Raw genomic sequence first — 25,000 nt, 5'->3', positions numbered from 1 at the left:
GAAAACATCAGAAAGGTCAATGAAAAGCACAATAATTTACAGAGATAAAGGGCAAAACATGCAGTATATCATTCGTAAATACAATACACGTAAATATCCCTTAAAAGTGCAAAAAGTCAATTTAAAGCACTTAACTGTGGTAGGATTACACTGGATACTAGCTAAGTATTTGTGAGCTTTGTGAAATGCGCCAAAGTGACAGGTACCGGTTTATTGAATCCTGGTAAAACATTAGAAGTGAATTTGCAGTCTGACAAAAGTAAAAGCATGACATGAAGGAATGGGGCTGCATCCTATGCCTGTTTTTAAAAGTATTATAGACAAGGCATTTGGATTCAATGGTACGAGAAGAGGACCTTTTCAGGGGAATATTGTTGAATTTGTTTAGGAATGTCCCATGCTAATGGAATGGATTTTTATGTTAGAAAATAAATTGTTTTGGTGTAAATGTTTACAAATTGAGATGGGGTACTTAATAGGATGTTTGAAGTTACAAATTGTGCCCCAGGGTCTGAGAATGTAAAAATTCCCATTCAGGTTATGTTATAACATGGAAATAATTGCAGATTTTATATGTTTTTTTTTGACAAATGTGGTTTTTCAGCTGATTATGAAGATTACAAAGTACAATGAAGCAACACTGGAAGTTTTAGGGCTAGAAGTTGATAATTTAAATAAGACTATTTTAACTCATTACATCTAAGTGACAGCTCCAGGTGCATCTGCAGTTAACTCCTACTGATGCCTGTAGGCATCAGATATTGCTTGTTCATATTTCCATCATTAATTCCAAAATCATTTTATGTACAAGGTTTTAAAAGATTTTATCTTAAAGCTTACACAGTAGCAAACTCAGCTGCATTAATACTTGACCTCTGCTTAGTGCAGGTAAATAGATATTAACTGTTGTTTCTATGATATTAATTTATAATTTTCATATTTTCTAACTATGTCAAAAACCAAGTCATACAGACAGAATGCCTTAGACTCATATGAAAGCCTTCAGATGGATGAATAAAATGATGGTGACAGCATGTGTGTAACTTCAGTGGTTGCTCAGATATTGTAAGTTGTTTAAAAAATATTGCAAATGTTATAGTTACTGTGTTTACTGTGACATAAAATTTGGTTTAAGGCCTAGAACCTAAAAAATACTACCACTATAAAACTAGATTATGCTGAAGAGTTTGCCATTTATACTTCTTTAATAATCCTTAAGGTTCCAGAGATATGACATTTGTTGAACTGTGAGGACAATTTGATTCTATGAAAAGGCTTTGGTTGTGCCCATTGGAAGTTACAGTGCAAATTTCCTGACCTCCACTGGTATGAATGAGTTATTGTTTTGTGAGTATAAATTGTTATATGAGAAGGTTTTGGGTAAGGTTGATAGAAAGTGCAACATTTTTATTAAAAAACAGCAGAAACTTGAAAGGAATGGTAAGAATTTTTTTAGAGGAAAGCATATTATATCCCCAGATTGTCAGATGATAAAGTAGAAAAGAAGGGGGTAAGATCTGTAGAAAGCAGTCAGTCACCTCTTGTTGCTAGTGCAGTTTCTAGAGGGGATCATAGTAGAGAGTTGGACGAGCATGAGTCCTTCTCTCCAAGACCACAAGATTTTCAACAAGTACACTGGTCAGGAAGACTGGTCAGCAGATCTCAACAGATGTTGGATTCAGGGCAATACCAACAGTATTCCCCAAAGAGGGACAATTACAGGCATGGGGGAGTTGAGGAGGAAGTAATTGTTTATAGTAACGATGGCATTATTGGGTCCAACAAAGTTTTCAAAATATATAATTATATGGACTTTCTGTTGACTAAAGAACATTTTACATTGTTTTTGAAAGGGTTCAAGTTTGTTCCCACCAGATCAGTTGTTGAGGTTAACTGTATGTTAGAGCTGAAATTGTTTGTAAGAAAATTACATTTTTAAATATTTTTTAAGAATCAAACAAAACTTAATGAGCAAAAATCAGCTAATTCTTTTCACTCTAAAGGACATAGTACCATTATCTCCCTTTGCATGCAGTGATAGAAGTTTTTAAGAAAGAAGTTATGGAAGATATGTACAAATTGCTCTCTCAAGATAAGAAAATGTACAATAATCTCTCAAAAAGGGAGAAGGAGATTTTTAGGAGCCTTGAGGAACAATAAAGACATAAGAGTGATGAAGGAAGATAAATGGGATGGTGTGGTCATTTTTAAAACTGAAGACTACAAAAATGCAATGACTTATTTATTGCACAATAATGTACTATATTCTCCCATATCGAAACATTTAATTTATATTGCTTATTGGAGGATAGACTCTTATGTTGAAGAATATATTTTGGATAAACGTACCGATATGCATATTTGCCATTTTTTGCAACAACCTAAACCTGTTATCCCAAATATTTTTTGGGATTCCCAAGGTCCATAAAAGTGTTGAAAATCCCCCTTTCAGGCCTATTGTATTAGCAAAAGGATCAAAGACTCATCCCATAGCAGTTACACTAGACAATTGAGTAAAATATGTAGTGTTTAACACCCTGCACCTGGTTAAGGACTCTTAGGACTTTTTGAGTAAATTTAAACAAAGTTTATGGAAAAAAGAGTTAGTTTTCTTAACAACTGATGTTGTTGATCTTTCTTCCACTATACCCAAGAAGGAGGGCGTGGAGTATTTTCGGGTGATTTTGCATCAACATTATTCAATACCAAAGGAATTGATTTTCATTGCAGTTAAACTTTTGGAATTGGTTTTAGAAAACAATTTTGCACATTTTGAGGAGGAGTATTATCAGCAAATTACAGGCATAACAATGGGTGAATCTTGTGCTCTAGCATTTGCGAACATTGTTATGTTAGGTTGGGAAAGGGAGCATGTCTTCCCCAGCCCTTATAATAAGCATTTATATCAGATTTTTGGGTAACATATTTATTTTGGTGTGATGGTGATATGGATGAGATACCTAAGTTTTTTTTAAATTATTTGAACAGCTTCTCCAAGTATTTCAAGTTTATACATTGTTGGAGTAAAGAGGGGGTTATTTATTTGGACACCTGAATCTCCCACAGGTCAAGCAGTTTTAAGTCAAATGTTTTTAGAAAGGAGAAATTTGGTAGTGCATATTTGCATTTTTCTAGTAACCACCCACATTTTAATAAAAAAAAAAAAGATTGGTAAAAGTGCAAGCTATTCATATAGCTAGGATGGTATCTGTATATGAAGATGTTTGGGATGAATTAATGAAGTTAATGGAAATGTTTTTAGACAGGGGCTATCCAGAAAAATTGTTGATTTTCATATTAAAGAAGTGTACCAAGGATGGGAGATAAAATACCAGCTCTTGTTAGGAACAGAATTGATTAGATCAAGGGATATTTCCCAAGACGGTCATTTTGAAAAGGCATTGGTTTTGGGGCATAACCATTACACTGATGATATCAAGGCTATTGTGAAAAGGAACTGTAACATTTTTAGGGTGAGCAAAGAAATATAAGAACTGGTGGGACAAGAACCTGTTTTTGCTTATAAGATGGGAAAAAAACTTTAAATAGCTTTTTGAGGAAGGAGCAAGTCATCTTATATATTCAGATAAGGGAACAGTGTGTTGTGGTTGTTGTAAACAATGTGGATACATCATAAAAGAGAAACGTATAGTTTTGGACAGCATGCTACATAGTAGGGTGGTATTTAGTAATGGGAACTTTGCAACCAGTAAAATTGTTTACCTAGTTAAATGTGACAATTGTTCAGCCTTCTATATTGGGAAGAACAAAAGGGCACTAAAAATAAGATTATATGAACACTTACATGATATAAGTAATAGGAAAGAAACAAACACCCTGTATAAGCCTTTTTGCACATGCATTGATTTTAAAAGATTTACTTTTGGCATTTTAGAAAACATAAACATCAACCCTATGCTGGTGACTGGCAAGGGCTACTTGTGAAAAGGGAGCTAGTTTGGCAGCTGAGGCTGAATGCAACACTGTCTCCTGGCCTCAAATATCAAGTTTCAGTTATTTCAGTATTGAAATAAAAAGCAGACATTTTATCTTAATAATAATACATATATAAAAGTGCTTATTTATTTGCAGTTGAATTAAAAGAAGAACTTGAGATTGTGTTTTAATACTAATGCACTTTATTAACTTTATCATATATTAGCCTATTTTATACAAACAAATTTAGTTGCATATTTTAGGAAATGGCTCTTTAAGGAATTATTTTTATATTTACATAATTAATTGATTGTAATTATGAGAAGAGAGTAAAAGTGTATATATAAAGAACTAGAGTGAAGTCTCTATAAAGGATGAAAGATCTTATGAACATGTGTTGATATGTTTAGTTAATAAATATTTTACTTCTTGCACTTTGTATAGGTCAGATTGTTCATGGACATTTTCAGCTGGCTAGCTTGGTTGTTGTAGAGTATAGACTACAACCAGGACTATCTAAAACCAAACTCATGTGGGTGGTGCAATTCCGTGCTCAAACTAATTGCTCTTTGAGCAACTAAGTAACATTAACATTTTAGAGTAATTTTATATAAAATTTTTAAATTCAGACAGACCAGGCAACCTTCTACTCCTACTAAAAAAGCAGCGTCAGGCCTTCTTAATGTAGAACCACATTACAGCACAATCAAACTAGCTAGAAACGTATGTTTAATATCACTACAATGTAAATAAACTATCAGAAAAGTCAATGAAAAACACAATACTTTATAGTGATAAAGGGCCAAAAATGCAGTATATAAATATCTCATAAAAGTCCAAAAAGTAAATTTAAAATACTTAACTGTGGTAGGATTACACTGGATACAAGCTAAGTGTTTGTGAGCTCTGTGAAATGATCCAAGAACTGTGCAAAAATGACATACCAATAGAAGCAGAGAAAACTGACTATAGCCACATGATCAATAAAGTAGTGTCACTTAAAGCCTTCCTGTGTGATACTCAGTTCAGACAGACTATATGCCTTCTTTTTCCACTAGAAAAACAATTGTAGGCCTTCTTAATGTAAAACCACATTAGAGTTATTTCAGAGTGAATTCAAACAGGATAACCGAACAAACACACACATGTGCACCCCCATACAGACACATGCAAGCACACATGCATACACAGACATATGCACACACACACACACACACACACACACACACACACACACACACACACACACACACACACACACACACACACACATACATGTGCACTAGAATAATATCTGCAGTCATTTACACATAATCACTAATTATCTAGCCATTTCTAAAAATAAAGTGTGTCAAATAGTCTACTGTACATAAACAAGGAAAGGAGTACTTTCTTAAAAAACACCAAGTAACAAACAAAAATCATCCTTTAGAATGAAGGAACTGTACAACAAAAACACAGCAAGAAAGTAAATGGAGTCCATCTTCTTGGACATTATAGGCAAATAAAGGAACCTCCGGGGGGGGGTGGTATCAGACCTCACAAAATCTCTAGGTTTTCTCTCATTTTTGTGTTATGCCTAGATTGCCAAGCAGTACTGCTTTCTTAGCTAGACATCCAGAATGGATAAACATGATTAGTCATACCTTTTAAACATGAGAATTTTACTAATGCATGAAGCCTAATAAAGAGCACAAACTGAAAAAAACAGTCAGACTTGATCACTGTAAAGCTTATAACCCCATAATCCTGTCAGCAAATACTGGACTAAACTACTGTGGACTGATACCAGTTTTTTTTTTCAATGGAATGAATTACCATACTTTGTCAACTCTTTTGACAACCTACATTTGATAGTTGATTTGACAGCTGTCCATACAGCTGCCAGGTATTATACATTTAAACAAAAAACTCCACCCTAGAACTAAAAAAAATGTTTTTTTCACTCTATCTTTATTTCCTGACCTATTTCAACACCTCAAAATCACTCTAAGTGCTTTATTTGTAATTTTAGCCTGTTTTCCACAACAAGGCTATCAATGGGGCTTGATGTATCAATGTGACCTTGCTCTTCCTCAACCCTTTCTCTTTGCCATAATGCTTTGTATGACTCATGCCAGACATAAGGATGTACCTTTGAATTCCCATGCCATTGACATATAATGTGATTTGTGTAAGCCATATACCTTCTGTAAAAGGACTGCTTCTTTGCTGTCTGCAGTCATCCTCATTTATGTTTGGCTCATAGCTTGTTTTACACTGTACTTAGAAGTTACCCAGCTACAGCTAGAAAAATAGCTAAATTGCAGGCCTTTGTTCAGGTTTTCATTTGTAGTCCAAGAGAAATTGACAATCCCCTCCCCACACACTGCTGCTGAGGTGTTAAAACTGTCAGTGCACTGAGAGACCCTTGCAGAATCAAGTGTTATTGACTGCTCATAATAGAAAGGAATGGACTTCCATAATAAATCTCTTCCCCTCTACCTGCAATAGGAAGATCTATTTATTTTTTAAATAATTTCATTATTTTTTTTTAGGTGGAAGTAGCAGAAACTGCTTGATTATTTTGGTTTGCTTTATTACTAGTAACAATTGATTTACCCTTACTCTATCTACAACACAAATATTATTGTAACTTACATTTGTGTAACTAATTCTTTCTGAGGAACATCTGCCTTGTGGCAAGTTTTTTTTCCTGTAATTTCCTGACATTCTTGTCATCTCCAGAGTTATTAAATTACAGAAAAACACTAATTTGGTAAACCTCACTCTACGATACTGGCACAGTAAAAGTGTATACTGAAAATTCTCTCTATTCCACAGTCCATGCAGTGCAACTAACAATATAACTAACTAAAAATGCACAAAGACAAGAATGCCTCAAGGAGAAATTATTGTTTCTAGGGCAAGGAATAGAGAATTGCTTAACAGTTTGCAGTTGAATTTGAGAACAGCACAATAAGTTCAAAAAGAATGCATTAGTTATATGACTATTGCAAGTGATATAGAATTTTCTGAAATATTGAGTAGCCTCACCCCTCCCCTGCAAAAAAATGTTGCACTGCATGGACTGTAGAATAGTGATAATCTCAGTACATTCTTAAGTTATAGCAATATTGTGTTGTAGATATAGCAAGGAGTAAATCAATTGTTACTAGTAATAAAACAAATGAAAATAATCAAGCCATTTCTGCTACCTGCAACCAGAAAAAAATAATGAAACTATTTAAATAAATAAATAGATATTCAAACTGTGGGCAGAGGGGAAGAGATTTATATTGGAAGTTCCTTCCTTTCTATTATGAGCTGTCAATTGCATTGCAATAGTCTCTCAGTGCAGTGACAGTTTTAACACCTCTGCAGTAGTGTGGGAGGAGGGTACTGTCAATTCCTCTGGGACTACAAAAGAAAACCTTAAACAAACGCCTGCAATTTTCCTGCTTTTCTGGCTGTAGCTGGATAACTTCTAAGTATAGTATAAAACAAGCTCTCAGCCAAACTTAAATGAGGGTGATTACAGACAGAAAAGAAGCAGTCCTTTTACAGAAGGTATAGAAGATGACACTGACTTACACAAATCCTATTATATCTCAATGGCATGGGAATTCACAGTTACTTCTTTATGTCTGGCATGAGCCATACAAAGCATTATGGGAAAGAGAAAGTGCTGAGGAAGAACAAGATCACATTGATGCATCAAGCAACATTGGTAGCCATGTTGTGGAAAACAGGCTACAATTACAAATAATGCACTCAGAGTGATTTTGAGGTGTTAAAATAGGTCAGGAAACAAAGACAAAGTGAAAAAAAAATGATTTTTTAGTTCTAGAGTGGAGTTTTCCTTTAAAGTTAAAAAAGTTAGGAGGCAGTTTCAGTTTTGTCAAGGAATTCATAAATAAAACCAGGTTTAGGTAATTACATTTTTGGTACTTTTACGATAGTTATTTGATTTAGCACTATACTGTTGTTCCACTCAATAAAATATAAAGCAGGATGTGACTCTAAGGGTTTTGACATCTGCCTTTGACTGAATTAAAAAAGCATACAATGCATGGAAGGTCAAAGATTAAAATATTAGCCTGCATTTGTAGAATTCTCTAGCAGTATGTAATCAAACTCTTATTTTCTGTCTTATTTCTCATTTACAATACAGTAGAATGCATATTGTCACAGCTCCACTAGGAGCACTGTTCCCCATGTTCTTGTGTAGACAAAGGAAACAAAGGTAATCCAGAAAGCTTGAGTCAGGTCTGGTATCCCACCTGTGACCTAGAGGGTGACAGGACTAATGAGGAACACAGTGCATGGAATTAGTCCAGATAAAATAACCTTATCTAGCAGATCTAGGGAACTCTCTGTCTATCTGATGCCCTACCTGTGGGAAGAATAAAGATGTCATGTTGAAGTTTCATATAGTTTATTTTTATTTATTTTATTTATTTTACATTTGTTGACCGGGATGGTCCGACTGGATACATGTCCATTTTCAGCGGAGGCCCGGGGAGAAAAGCTCCACAGAGAAAAAAGTTACACTTTCATGTATATACAGATAAGTACACTACCTAATGCAATTACATAAAAAATTTGAGGTTCACATAAACAGAATCAGTGATACACATAAATACTTCACAACTGTATTAAGATACATTATAGTTGAAATTCTAGGTTGATATCCCATTGCTTATAGAGTCAAGTCAGGCAATGGGGAGCTTGACTTCATAGGTACCCATGATGGTGGAATTAGGGGGTGTGCGCTTACAAATTGTTTGGATTAAGGGGACGAAAAAACACCTAGTCAAACAGGTGGAGAATACTACTAGTTGTGTGTCAGAGAGAACTAGTCTGGGTTGTTACATGGGCACAGCCAATGTTCTTTAAAAAATTGTTTAAGATTGTTTTTGAATAGATATTGGGATGTAGTAAGTCTTAAATTATTGGGGAGGGAATTCCAGACTTTCCCTATAGAGTTAGCAAAGAGGGCTTCTCCGGCTGAGTTTTTGGATTTGATGGTTTGGACCAGGACTCTATGTGAGGAGCGAAGACAGGTAAGATTAGAGTATGGTGTAAGAAGATTTTGCAAGGAGGGGGTTTTATCTGGTTCCTTAATAATTTTAAACGCTTCTGTGAGTTGGTTTAGTTTGAGAAGATTAGGTAATTCTAGCCAGTCAAGTTTCCTTAGGTTAATGCAGTGATGAGTTCTGTAAGGACCACCTACTACAAATCTGGCGATGTGATTATAGGCAGCAGAGAGTTTATTGATCTCACTTTTGTTAAGGAATGAAAGCACAGGAGAGGCATACAGTAATGTAGAAAGTAGATGCGTACGGGAGATGGTTAGTTTGGCAGTAGGGGTTAGAAAGTTTTTAATTCTATACAAGGAACCAAGTTTCTTATTTACAGTCTTTACGGTTTGACTGACATGCATATCAAATCTAAGCCTACTATCAATGGTGACTCCTAATAGTTTAGTATTGGTAACAGGCTCAATCATGATACCATTAATAGATTGCACAAAGAATGGACAATTATTGGATTGGGCTGTGGTTTGGACTGATGGACTAACTGAGGTGGGATGAAATACTAATAACTTGGTTTTTTTTGGATTTAGAATGAGTTTCCGTTCTGAGAGCCACTTTTCAACTATGGTAAAACAGTTTTGGGTTGTTACTTGTAGGTCAGGAAGGGAGATATCCGAGCAAATCAATGTGGAATCATCCGCATACTGGATGCAGGTGGCCTTAGGGATGACTGAGTAAAGGTCGTTTATAAATACAGAGAAGAGAAGAGGACCAAGTATAGAGCCTTGGGGGACCCCTATGGTATTTGGCAATGGTTGAGAAATCTTATTTTCCCATCGAACTGCCTGTTGTCTTCCAGAGAGGTAAGCTTTGAACCAGTTAAGAGCCGGGTAATCAAGGTAAAAGGTTTCAAGAGTGTGAAGTAGTAGTTGGTGGTTGACCATGTCAAAGGCTTTTGACAAGTCAAGAAAGAGGGCTGAGGAAATTTTTTTGTTATTACGGTTTTTATTGATTGAGTCGGTAAATGAGAGTAAGGCGGTGGTCGTACTATGGTGGGGTCTGAAACCATGCTGAGATTTGGACAGTAGATTATTTAGGGTGAGATGGCTAAGGAGCTGTTTATGAACACATCTTTCCAAGATTTTGGAATAGTTTATTGCGTTAAATAGATTGATGGATGAGTGTTGCAGCTCAGATATAACACATAGTGGTTATTAATACAGAACAGGGAAAGATTGTGCTCTCTCCTATAAAACACAAAACAGTAGGTTGACCTCCAGACCTACAATACTGCATGTTGTTTTTCCTTTGTCATACAATCTGCACAGAATCTCTCCTCTGAGTCAAAGTTTTGCAGATGGATACTTCAAAATAATATTTACTATGGTGCTATTTTGTTAAAATTTGTGTTCTGCCTGACAAAATGAAATGCAGAATATCACAATTTCAGAAAAATAAAACACAAAGACACACAGACACACACACACACGCACACACACACACACACACACACACACACACACACACACACACACACACACACACATGCACACACACACAGAAATACACACATGTAGATGAATGTGCAGTCATTTACAAATGTTCAGAGTGTGTTATCCAATAATTTGTAAAAGTACAGAAGGTGAAATAGTCCAAAATAAATGAATAGTAAGTGGAACTGCTTTCTATAAAAAGACCAAAGAAACCAACAAAAACATTCTTAAAAAAGTGATAAACAGGGGAAAAAATCAGATTTTGATGCACAATAGTAGTCTGTAGTGCAAGCACAATAATATAACTTTCAGAGGTAGGGATTTCTTCCCTTTGCAGCATCAAGTATCATAACACACCTGAGTGGTCCTTTACTGCACTATAATACCCTCCCTGTCAGGCATTATTGTTTGCATATATGAATTTCTTTTTTTTGTATACAAGACTTCACTCTAGAATATCTTCTAACCACTGAATACTACAACTGCACACTCACCTCTACACCACAATAAGTAGCTCCGATATCGCTTAGATTTCTTCTGAGGTGGTGACTGGTTTTGGCAACTGTTAATAGACTAGGGAGGTAGTGCCATGTGAAGGACTGTTGTATGTGGTTTTGAATGGTGGAGAAGTACAGAAGTACTAACATTTATATCTGAATCCCTAATATTTGGACAATGTCCTTATGCCATGGACATGCACCTAGACGGCATTCATATGCATTCAAAGCAGAGAGTCAAAAGCATCCAAAAGATGACTTTTCTTCACTTTCCTCTTGAATGTATTAGAGCGGTGGAAGAACTTACTTCACTCTTTTCACTGGGAATGGAAAGGTAGTCATTGGCTGCTGAATCACTTTCACCCATTACATGTGTCCTGGGACATGGATCACTTACTGGATAGGGAACTCAGATGACGTAGAGTAGTAGGGCAGAGACAAAGAATTACATTGTGATGCATTTCTAGAAATAAATAGGCACGTTCATTTGTTTTCAGCATGAACACTAATATATGACTAATGTATATTTATAGATGTAGCAAATGTAGAGTGGGAGGAAGGATATGTGCAAAACAACAGACCTTTCATTCTACTATATATTAATATCTGCATTCACTGAATCCTTAGTTCCACAATCAACAAGGGATTGAAAGATCTTCCAGCACTGTTCTGTATGCATGCATTTGTTTGCAATGGATAGCATGTCCTAGATTGCAAAAATAATGATCAAGGACACTGACTAAAGACTTAAAATAATGATAGTCTGTCTTCATGAGCTGAAATTCCAAGATTAATATCACTGAATGCAAAGCCTGCTTTCCATGTATTGCATGTGTATGGGATGTCACAGTGAGTATTAATTTTCACAGCTAAGTACTAGGTTAGCGCTGCCTTTATGGACTACTTTAAGCCTAACCAATTTCCATCAATGGAGGAAAGCAAACCCTGTACTTTCTGTCTGTGTATAAACACTTTAATCATTAGTCCTAACCCCAATCAGCTAAATTTTTATACTGTGACCTGTAGAAAGAAGCTTATATAAGCTTTTTGTTAGTTTCCGAGGTTTAGAGGTATTAGGCTAGCTGCTTTGTGAGCCATTTTAAATCTAGCCAATTTTCTTTAAAAGTGAGAATCAAACTCTTTATTTGTGTTTATGATGTAAACACCTTAACCAATATGCCAGCCCCTCTCTCATTTTTACAATAAGAGGTTCACATCATTCAGTTCTAGGCTGGGGTGATTAGGAAGTATTATTTTGGAATGCTATGAAAGTAGTGTATAATCTATCTATATATATATATATATATATATATATATATATATGTTTTCAATACATCTTCTTGTTGTATGGAAAAACTTAATTCCTGATTGAGTAAGAGAAATTACAGCTACCCTGAGCTTGTGTGGAAACCGATTACTATTAAATGTAAGTTAAGTAATTCTTTTGCAACTTTAATTCATTTACATGAAAGAGATTATTATAAGTCAGATTGCCTTTAATACTTCAGTAAAATCCAATTGTTCCTTGTATACCACATGACTTAGGTATAAAACGAGGTTAATTGCTTGAGGTCAAAGTGCCAATTAGTTCAAGAACTTCATGTGTTCAAGTCGTACTTCAATGTAATAAAGGAAGCTGCCATACAACCAAGTCCAAATAAATAAAGAAGATTTGAATAAGTTCTATAAAATATGCAATTTCTTATTACATCATTTTGTTGTCTTTTGTGAAGATTGAAAAAGATATAATAACAAACTGATAACAACATGAATAAAACAAAACTCAAAAGAAACACAAAGGCAACGTGCAGCCCAGTAATAGTTAATTATTCGAGTTGTTACCCTGAGAGCCAAAAGAAGGCCACAGTGAAGGGACAGTATGTTAGACTAGCCTGTATGCTTTCAGAGGATTCTACTTTTTTATTGAATGGCAGAAGTTGAGAACAATGTTTCTGACCATGGAGTTATCCTGATAACATGATTAGTGGTATTTTTGAGGAAATATCTTATAAAAGGAATTGTGGTAGTGATAAACCATTACTGAGTAGTACACATATCATGATGGGCCCTAATAGAGAAGACAAATGTAAGAAAGATTTTCCTGGATCTCTTATTACAACTTACACTGTTGACCATGTAAACATAGTAAGAATATTCAGAAAGAACTGGGATATAGTCTCTTGTTTTGACAATATTACAGATTTTATAGGGGAAGCCCCAGTTATCAATTTTAAAAAGCTACATCATTCAAACAATATTTCAATATGCTTGAGAATCTTTTTACTATGAGAACCAACCAAAGATTTGGAACATTTAAATATGGATTTTGTCAACACTGTAAATGTTTATTAGAAGGAGATTCAGTAAGAATTAACAAAATTAAAATTAGGTCAAACCATTCTTGTAACTGTAACACTATAGATGTAATCTATGGGGCCTTATTTGATAAATGTAATGGATTCTATATAGGGAAAACAAAAAGGCAGCTTAGGAATCATATATATGAACATAATTTATATATAAAAAAGAAAAATAAGAACAATGTATTATGTAAACATATCACAAAGTTTCCTTTGCATAATTTTTGCTTCTTTGCCATCGATGTGGTCCACAAAAGTAATAGGGGTGGTTAATGGAAAGAGTTAATTGAGTTAGTGAGATATAATTGCAACTAAAACTGAATGCCTCAACACCCCCTGGATTGAATGAGCACATCTCTATTGCTAGCATTTTAAAGTTGCAAACTTATATAGTGTAATTTAGATTCAAGAATGGTATTGTGAGAAAAAAATGTGTTTTATAATTTTTTTTATATTTTTAAAAAAATTGTGGTATTAAAGTGTTAGGTTTTGAAGATTTTGTTAAATGTACTAAAAAGAGTTTATAGTGTGTTCTTATTGGTATATTTAAAATGTGATTTTTTGAGAGGGCTATTTAAATGTGTTTGAACTTGTACAAAATTGATTCTGAAAAAGTCTGTTGTTACATAGAAGACAAAAGCACTCAATCTTTATTTTATAATACAGTGATTAACTATTACTGGGATGCACATTGCCATTGTGTTGATTTTGAGTTTTGTTTTAGCCTTTTGTGAAGATTGACATGAATGGTACGTTTATTTCCAGACTAAAAATTAATTTGTTACTTATAGTATAGCATGACCTAGCTCTGCATTTGTAGGAAATATTTGAATTCCTCCAAAATAACATTAATTTTAAATAAATCTTCTTATGCTTAATCTTAGCATAATAGTTATTCTCTTTACACATTAAGGTGTTTTTTACTGAAGTCTTAAAAATACTGATAATAAAAATCAAGAAAAAAAGTGAAAGGCGCAAACAAAAAAACAATGTATCTAAAACATAAAAAAATTGAATATAATAAAATGGACAAGCACTTTCAGGCCATAAAAATGGCACTTCATCATATCCTTACAAAATACACACTAAAAATCAATCTAATTCATAAAATAAGAAATCCAGTCACAAAAGCAAAAGTGTATCATATGACATAGCTAAAAGGTGAATGAAACCCATAAAAAACAATGCAGTATCTAACCCAATCACCAAAAAAAGGGGGCGTGATTTATGATATGGTTTGATTGTTACACATCCATTTAAGCCATGCCCCTTATCTGCTCTTAATCAAATGATCCATCTCAGTTCATTCTCTTCCATCCTATTGACCAAATCACCCAATCCAGGATTAAGAAAAGATACTTGCACAACAAGAAAGACCAGTGTTAGGCCAAACCTCATATTATGTTTCACAAGTGCATTATTCTCATTTAAAATCTTAATATCATATACAACTTCATGAATATGCTCTTTTAATAAGCAATTCATTTTTCTCACGTAAAAACATGGACATAGTGCACCTAGCTAAATATACAAGGTCTTTTGTATTACAATCAACATAAAAAGAGAAATTAAAAACTTTCCCTGTTGTAGGATGCAGAAACTTATCAGCTTCGATATCTATATAGTTGCAAAAATTGGAAGACCTGCAGGCATAAGTACCTGCTCGTTGTGACAAACATCTGAAAAATGGTCCAGTACTGTTCTTATAGCAAAGCAATCACCTGAGAGATTTTTTGTTTTTAGAAACAAACTTTGGTTCAGAACCAACTAAACTCTTTATATGTCAGCCATTAATATATTCCAATTCTTTCTAAAATGGTTAATTTGTATAGAGATCCACAGTAGCAAATAATGTAATAAGAAACTGAAGACAAAAAACGTGTTATTGCTCCAAATAAGAAAGAATATCCACAAATATTGTTATAACGCAGAGTGTATGTTCACAAATGATGTATAAGACAGTCACTGTCAGAAACCAAAACACAAGTATGTCCTGGTTCACAGTAAGATATATATTTTTTGATGGTAATCAAAATCGTGTTTGTTGAACCTTCAGGATCTTCTTAGGTTTGTGCAGAAAGCATAGAAACAGACATGGGAACAACCAGTTTACAAGTACTTCTACAACAGATGGTGAAATAGTGAACAATGTACATAACATCTCATCTTTTGAACTATCACCTGTACATATTCAAGTATTGAATAAAGGTCTGAATTTTGTGCCCTCTGCACCTGTTTCTGAATTCAATTTGTTAAATGATGTTAATGAATTCTGTAGATTGGCTAATCTTAAGATATTTTTTTCAGATCATGACTCTACTCAAAGATCTACTCAGTTTAAATTTGGTAAATCTGATTTTGCACCACCTTTGGATAAACATGTTTCTATATTTAAGGAATGTGTCATAAAAGATTTGCATTTATCCAGTAGGTACTTATGTGTTCATCATAACCTTACTCAAGCTCAGAGACATGCATTAACTGAACTCCAGCTTAACCATTCCATAGTTATCACTCCGGCTGATAAAGGGGGTGGTGTTGTGGTTATGGATCATAGTACATATAAAGATGAGGCCCATAGAAAGCTGGCCGATACTCGTTTTTACATTAAGATGGTTGTGGATCCTACACCCAATTTTAAGGCACAAATAGATTCTCTACTGGATTTAGCGATGGAAGGTGGGATCATTAGTAGACAGACTTGCAGACAACTTAAAGTGGCTGAACCTATGCCCCAGTACTTATATTTACTTCCTAAAATCCATAAAGATTCTATTAACCCCCCAGGAAGACCAATTGTCTCAGGCAGAGGCTCTCTTACAGAACCACTTTCTGCTTTCCTTACATGTTATTTGAAACCCCTTTTGGTTCATGTTAGATCCAGAATACAAGATACTACTGAGTTCCTGAATATCATTCAGGACTCACAACTGGAAGCCGATTGGTGGCTATGTACTTTAGATGTGTCATCTTTATACACAAGTATACCACATGAAGCCGGAATAACAGCTATTTCATATTGGCTAAACAAATCCGGGTTATATTCAACTGGTTTCAACAATTTTCTGGTAAAGCTGACTGAGTATGTGTTATGCAACAATATCTTTTACTATGATGGACAACCTTACTGGCAGACTAAGGGAACGGCAATGGGGGCCTTTTCATGGGATTTTTTGAGCAATCATTCATCTATGATGTGGATCATAATTTATATATAAACAATCTTGACATCTGGAGGAGATATTTAGATGATTGTTGGATGGTGTGGCGTGGGGATAAGGACCATGTGTCTGATTTCGTTCAATATCTCAACAACAACCCTTGGGATATACAATTTACCGTAATATTGAATATGAAGAGATTGTTTTCTTGGATGTTGTTGTTTCTAGACAGATGGATCATACTCTAGCTACACACGTACTTAAGAAGTTTCCTCAGTATAACACATTATTACATGCATCTAGCTCTCACCCCCGCCACATCATCCAAAATATCCCAAAATCCCAATTTTTGCGTATGAAACGCATATGCTCATCACATGAACAATATGAAACCTATGCACAAGATTTGTCAGATAGGTTTATTGATCATGGATATCCCAAACATCAGATCTCTCATACCATTCAACAAATCAAACATGTGACATGACCCACCTTATTACAATATCATAATTAGGAACACAATGACAATTCCAGTCCTAGGCAGCCAATCAGATTTGTTACTACTTTTGGGAGCAATACATCTAGATTCAGACAAATCATTGACAGACATTGGGATATACTTAAATCCCATGAACTTTTGAATGAGATTTTACCAGATAAATGTGCTTTTTCATACAGGAGGGGTAGGACTATACATTCAAGGTTGACACATTACAAAAGGTACACACCAGCAATACCTGTCCAAACCACTTTATTTGGTGACCCATTGCTTGGCTGCTTCCCTTGTGGGCACTGCAGTGCCTGTCAACATATTTTTAAAACCAAAGAATTTTCAAGTAAAAATACATTTAAAGTATATAAAATTAACATTTTTGGCAACTGCAGCTCAGATTGGGTCATTTACTTAGCTACATGCACCTGTTCATCATTTTATGTGTGTCAAACGTCCAGACCATTTAAACTGAGGATCAGTGAACACCTCAGTGCTATTAGAAATCAGCGTCTGTCCAATGCCCTTTATAAACACACTATTCAACATACCACGACTATTTTCAAATTTACTACCATTGATAAAATTCAAATGCATAGGAATTATAAAGCAGGTTGGCACAAGAAACTTAATAACATGGAAACCATGTGGATAACCAGGTTAGGGGCTTTGTTCAAACCTGGATTAAATGAGATGGCATAATTGTCAACCTGCTTTTTCCTGCTATGTTTTTCCTGATATGTTTTTCCTGTTATGTTTTTCATGAAATGTTTTTCATGCTATATGTTTTTAGGTAATCATTTTTATTAACATCTCCTCATTTCTTCATATTCATTTTTTATTGTATTTTTTAAGAGATGGATGCATCAGATACAATCCACAAACTTTTTTTGGCAATACCTCTTTAAATCAGTGGATATATATAAAAGACCAGGATGTTCTGGTTGTTCAAATCATTATTTAATTTTGTTTCAGCACTGAAGAAGGCTGTTTTTTCAGCCGAAACTGGTTTGCTCAACATTTATTTTTGTTTTATGATATTTAGTCTTAAATAAATACTTTTGCCTGCATCATCGTTGTGCTGGTCCGTTTTTCATTTTTGTATCATTGGTTTGGACCATTGCACTCTGTCCCATGTGCATGTGCCTTGGTTTGCTCTTATCAGACATGAGCCTAATTACGTTCTCTACATAAATTGATAGAGTTTCTGTCAGCCAACCCTTTCCAGAAATGATGGGCTTCATTGGTTGAAGGGTGGGATGTTTATATATCTTCAGAAGTCTGTATAAAACAGGGACCAAAGGCAAATCAACCTTCAAATAATAATAAAGCTCTTGTGTGGTATAACTGCTCATAACACAGTCATGTAGCTCATTATGCACATTACAAATAATGTCATCTATGTCATTCTTACTAATTACAGAATAAGTATCAGCATCAGACAATAGGGCAAGCATGCCATTGGAGCAGAACACATTGTCGATGAGAACACTGGCTCTGCCCTAGTCTGCTGGGCAGACTACCACATCTTTCATATCATGACAACCAATCCAATCTCCACACCAATCAGCACCTTCCTTCAATTAAACCTAGCCACACCCAGGCCAAACACCCCACTCAATAGTCAAACTAAAGATCTAGCACCCAACCACTACCACACCCATCTTACTTCCTATCTAAATATCTGTAGTAGCTACACTAACCATGCAATTCTTACCACTAGCACTAATTCTAACTCTCTCCACACTAACCTTCACCACATCCACACCCACTAACATACCATTAAACAATTCATTCCACACAACACATTCTTTCACACACACACACACAAACATACATTTTACAATCTGCTCTACACTATTTACTGATAGCTCGTTATTCTATATATACAAAACACCCACCACTCAGCCTCTCAAAAAACAAGCACTACCTAAAGCAAATATAGATCTAGCACATGCTATAAAACTCAAACTAATCTACAAAAAATGTTCACTAATCTCAGGAGACATACACCCCAACCCAGGTCCATGCAACAACATTCTCTCACACAAACAAACATCAGACTTACTTATTATAAACCTAAACTCAAGAAGTATATCTAACAAACTGCATGACCTACACACATTAATAGCCCAATACTCCCCAGATTTACTAACTATTACTGAAACCTGGCTAAAACCCTCCACCCAAAATGAATAAATTCTTCCACCAGGCTATAACATCCTAAGACTGGACAGAGATGCTAAAAAGGGAGGCAGAGTTGCTATTCTATTTTAAAACACACTTAACCTCCAGCCTCTGCAAACCCCACTTCCCAAATTCCAAAATGCTGAAACATTGGGCTCAGTTCTATCTCTAAACAACAAAAAGAGGATTAACATCCTTTGTAGTTATATCCCTCCAGGAAATAACTCAGCAACAATAGAGGAAATCTTACAATGGGCTACAACCAACCTGCCACAAGAAACCATCCTGTTAGGAGACCTAAATCTAGATTGGCAATCCTGCAATTCTAGCAATCCCACAAACCATATTAACTTATTCGAATTCTCTCAACTAATCCAAGAACCCACCAGAGTGGACAAAAAATCCAAGAAACGGTCAACTATTGATTGGACTTTAGTAAACTTTCCTAGTCAAAATTATCACGTGGGCTGTCTATCTGACTCAATCAGCGATCACTGCCCCAATTTCCTTCTTCGTAAAAAGTTAAACATAGCCAAACCCATACTGTATAAGGAAACTAGAGATGAGCACAAGGTAAATCCACAAATTCTCAACAGTATATTACGACAATGTCATTGGCAACCATTACATACTCTGGAACTAGACCAAGCAGTTATACTTTTCAATAGTACTTTTATGAATGTTTTGAATACAGTAGCTCCGATTAGAAAACTTAGAACCAAAGTAAACTATGCCCCTTGGCTGACTAGGACCACAAAAGGCTTACTACAAGCCAGAGATAATGCCTGGAAGATCTGGAAAAAGAACAACACTAGCTTAAATAGACAGAACTATCAACAACTTCGTAATCAAGCCAAAAGACAATCAAAGCTAGATAAACAAAGCTACTTCCTAAATCTCCAAAACAAACATTCTAAAACCCCCCAAAAGTTCTGGCATGCCATTAACTCCCTTCTAAAACCTGGTAAAACTACTACCCCAGCTCCCAACACAAATACCACTAATGACAGCTTAGCTTCTCAATTCAACCATCACTTCATAGACTCTATCCTATCACTATCTACCCAGCTATCTAGCAATAACCCTCTATCCACCCCCACTAAGGACCACAATAATATACCATCTTTTATTCTCTCTCCCGTACCAACCTCCATAGTCAAAAAGCTACTCTCAAAACTTAAACCTACCACTCTTGCAGCTGATGGCCTACCCACTAATTTCCTAAAACTAGCAGCTGAATCTCTAGCCTACCCTGCCTCAATTCTGATTAACCACTCCATAAAAGAAGCGTATATCCCTCAACTATGGAAAGTATCACATATTATCCCCCTACACAAAGGTGGCAACTCCTACAAGCTATCAAACTACCGCCCCATTGCTATCCTATCCCCACTGTCCAAACTCCTTGAAAAATGTATTCATACCCAAGTGATGCATTTCTTAACCTCACATAATCTCCTCTCCTCAACCCAGCATGGCTTCCGCCCAAACCATAGTACAACCACTGCTCTTCTGTCTTTCACTAACCAGGTTAACCATCTCAGAAATAAGAAAAACTTTGTATCTGCCATATTCTTAGCTCTCTCTAAGGTATTTGACATGGTCTCACATAACCTACTTCTAGACACACTATCATCAATGTCCTTTGCCCCCCTCTACAACTGCTTGGTTCAAAAACTATCTCTCTGATAGGAAACAATCAGTCAAATGGCAAAGCGTACTATCACCTCTACTATCATCCACCATAGGTGTTCCACAAGGCTCAATACTAGGCCCATTACTATTCACTATTTTCACCAATAGACTACACACCTCCACACTGCATGCATCACTCATACAGTACGCTGATGACTCCACCCTAATCTGCTCAGCCCCATCCCTTACCACTCTTCAAAACCTTACCCAGGAATCCTTCAACGCCACTGAAAAATGGATTACTGATATCCAACTGATTCTTAACCCCAACAAGACAAAACTACTACTATTCACCCCAAGCAAATACAAACCCACACCCCTTTCTTTCACTATCACTTCCAAAAATGGCACCACAATTTCCCCCTCCCTCCATACAAAACTCCTTGGCATTGAAATAGATAAAGATCTTCACTTCAATGTCCATATCTCTCAAACCATTAAGAAACTACATAAAAAATTAGGAACCCTGTATAAACACAAACACTTCCCAACAGACCAAGCACGGGTCACCCTAGCCCAAACCCACCTTCTGTCTACCCTAATATATGCATCTCCAATCCTAACCCACATTAGGAAAACAGACATGAATAAACTAGAGTCATGTTACAATAAAATTGCTAAATTCGCCAATAACTCTGCTTTTCGTAGCCATCATTGCCTTGCTCTAAAAGAGCTACAGTGGTTAGAACTTCCCCATTTAATTAGTTACCACCAACTAGTCCTCACCTATAACATCCTAAAGAATCCCCAAAAGACTCCTGCCCTGAACCAACTACTTAACCAATACTCAGCAAACCGTCCACTCCTCTCATCCAACAAAACCCTTTTGCGTATAACTCAAGCCAACAACACTGCAGGTAAAGCTCTTTTTGCTCATACCATAGCAAAAATGTGGAATAACCTCCCCCAGAATATTTCCTCAGCACCTTCTATCTCACTCTTCAAAAAATCACTCAAATCACACCTCTTGCATTCCTGGCTCTGTCCTTGCATCACATAAATGCTTTCCTGCTCTCCTCAAATACTTCCTACCTTCCTCTATATTCTGCTTACTGTCTCTATATTACAGTACTAACTTCTCCTCAAAACTGCCATACAGGGCCTTCCTCTCGTCACACTTAAACTTGTATAGCAAAAATATTGTCTATTTATACTGGCAAATGTGATGTCTCTGATGATTGTATTGTTACAATGAAGTCCTTTTGTTAGTTGGAACAAACCACTTTAATCATGTTTTTCTTGCATGTATATCTTGTAATGTAAAAAATATCTTGTATTGTAAAATTCCCACTGTACATATAGTATAATAGTGGAGCTTTTCTCCCTGGGACTCCACTGTAAATGGACCTCGCTCCAGTCAGACTTTCCCAGTCAACAAATGTAAAATAAATAAAAATAAATGTAGTTCTTTTAGAACTAAATTCTATTCCTTTTTCAAATTATATGACTTCTGCTTGACTTCTATGTGACTCATTGTACTTTCTAGATAAACTGTGGAGTACTGACATTATAAAAGGATACATTTTAGCTACCTATGATGTACAAAGCCTTTTTTCTATTATTCCAATGAGGAAGGGCTGCAGTGGTTTGGTAAAATGGTTAGCACACTTAGCCAAGTATCTGGCAATGATGCAAGTTAAATACAGGAATGTATGTATATCATACTCAACAATAATTCCATCCCTTTTGGTGGCAAATACTACAAGCAGCTCCTTGGAGTTGCCATGGGTGCTGCATAAGCTTCTACATTTGACAGTACTGCTTATGTGGGAATTAGTGACATTGTTCAAGCTTCCATTGTTTCAGAAATGTATGGGATATTAGAGATACCTTGATGGCTTGTTATCTATCTGGAATGGCAATAAAAACAGTTTACTGAATTTATGAAACATCTGGAGACCACTGTATCTTTTCTTAAATTTACTTACAATGTTGATGCCAAACAAACAATATTAACATTCAAATGAAAGAAAATGGTGGCTTAGTGACAAGGATCTACAGAAAAACCTACTTTCTGTAATGCCTTTCTGTATTCTACCAGCTGTCACCCCTTCCATCAGAAGAAGGGGGTGGGGAAGAGCAGGTCTATATTACAAGACTGAAAGAGCAGAACCGCGAACACCTAAAGAGCGAAAAAAAATGGAACCTTGAAATGCTGTTTGTCAGAACATGGTACAGTGAAGATTGGGATATTTACCCTTTCCTCACTGTAGTGCGATCTCAGAGTTGGACTATATATTTGCAGGGGGTGTGGGGGGCACAGCCCCCCACAATTGCAAGTTTGAGGTTCCGTTTCTTTTGCTGCTTAGGTGTTCATGGCTTTGATTTTTCAGTCTTTTAATATAGACTCCTAATAACTCCTGAAAATTCTGGGATATAGCTGACTGGATATGACATGTTCAAGATATAGTCCAAAAAAAATAAGAGCCAATACATTAGGAATTCTAGGCTCATCTCAGAAGACAATCTCTGTCTGTCAGAATTGATGACACTCAACAAAATGTATTTGTATGGAGGTTACCCTGAATCATTTTTTTTGTGTTTGTTTTATTTCACTATGAAAAGGTAATGTTAGCTTGGAGAACCCTAATCCTTCCTTTTGAGAGTCTACATTCCTATTGTGATTTATTTTATCCATGCTGTGTAAAAAAATGGTGGTTATGATCAGTGAGTTATCCTGGAAAACAAATTAAACCAATAAATAGTTGTGCTGATTTTCTTCAATCACAAAAGAAGGTTGTATTCTTTCCCCTAGTGATCTCAGTAGTTTTGATAAAGTTTTTAAATGAGGTGTGTAACCAATGTGTTGGCATAGATAAGATATGAATCAGTGTAACAGCACATTGACTACTGGTTGTATACTCACAGAAATTGATACATAGATAGATAGATACACATGCACATGCATGCACACACACACACACACACACACACACACACACACACACACACACACACACACACACACACACACACACACACACGAATACACATAACATGCATGCGGTCACTCACAAACATGCACACTCACATATATACATATGTATACTAATAGCAACAAATCTCAAATCTATACAGAAACCACTCTAAAGTCAGAAATTTTTTTTGCTCCATTGTATTTACCTAATTTTTAAAATCAATCCATGGAGTTTCATTCTTTTCTTATGCTGTAATGTAATATATTCTAAACTTCTACTATTATAGCAGATCACAAGCCTAACTTTATTTCATTTTTTTGTTTTTATTTTGATTTATTGTTTTTTTCTTTAAACTAACTATTGTAATGTAATCTTAAGATATTTCTTTGTACTACATGTTTAGTGAATCAGTTTTGTAATAAGTAGCGAAGACATGAGTTAAGAAAAAGTTTCTTAATAATACATTGCAAGGTATTTCCTGCATTAACCCACCTGGACCCTACATGTTCAACTTATCCACCTTTTCTGTGTTTTATCTTAGGGTAGTGGTACCCACTGAACTTAATGTTAAATGTTAATTTTCTAGTGAATTTGGTTTTAGGTAGTTTACTGACATGAATGGAAGGCCTCATGTACTGTTTTTCCTACCTTTTTTACTAACAGTTAATTTATCTGATGTGTTTTAGAATTTTAGTGAGAGTTATGTTATGTTCTTTTAGTTTTGTATCTTAGTTATTTTTTCTTTAGTTTATTTTTTTAGATTACTAGACAGTTAGATACTGATTTGTTTCACTGGTAATGCTGTTTTCTGATTAGCTGTTGATATTTTTTATTCATTAATTTTAACCGTTGTACTCTGATATGAAATACTTTTGTTTTTAGGAATGGATTTTGGTGGAGAGTGATTTTTTAATTTTTTTTTGAGGAGAGTGTATGCGGATTTGATATATAACGTGTGTAACTTTACATTCTTGCATTGTGATGGCTGAGTAAATGTGCATGTTTTGTATTACTTTATTATTTTGTTTAGCCTTTTCATTTGAAGTAAATAAAGCACTGGGTTTAATGGATAGTCTTATGTATGATAGGGTGATTTTTGAAGGCATCAATTTATATATTTTATGAGCAACATGCATATTTTTCTTTGGTTTCAGAAAGTGGTTTAAATATGGTGGATTTAAATTTATAACTCCTGAAAATTCTGGGATATAGCTGACTGGTTATGACATGTTCAATCAAGATATA

The sequence above is a fragment of the Protopterus annectens genome, chromosome 5.part0 (genome assembly GCF_019279795.1).
Source record: "Protopterus annectens isolate FY-2018-M chromosome 5.part0, PAN1.0, whole genome shotgun sequence".
In the NCBI taxonomy this organism is placed as follows: domain Eukaryota; kingdom Metazoa; phylum Chordata; order Ceratodontiformes; family Protopteridae; genus Protopterus; species Protopterus annectens.
Note: the sequence above shows the minus strand (reverse complement) of the source record.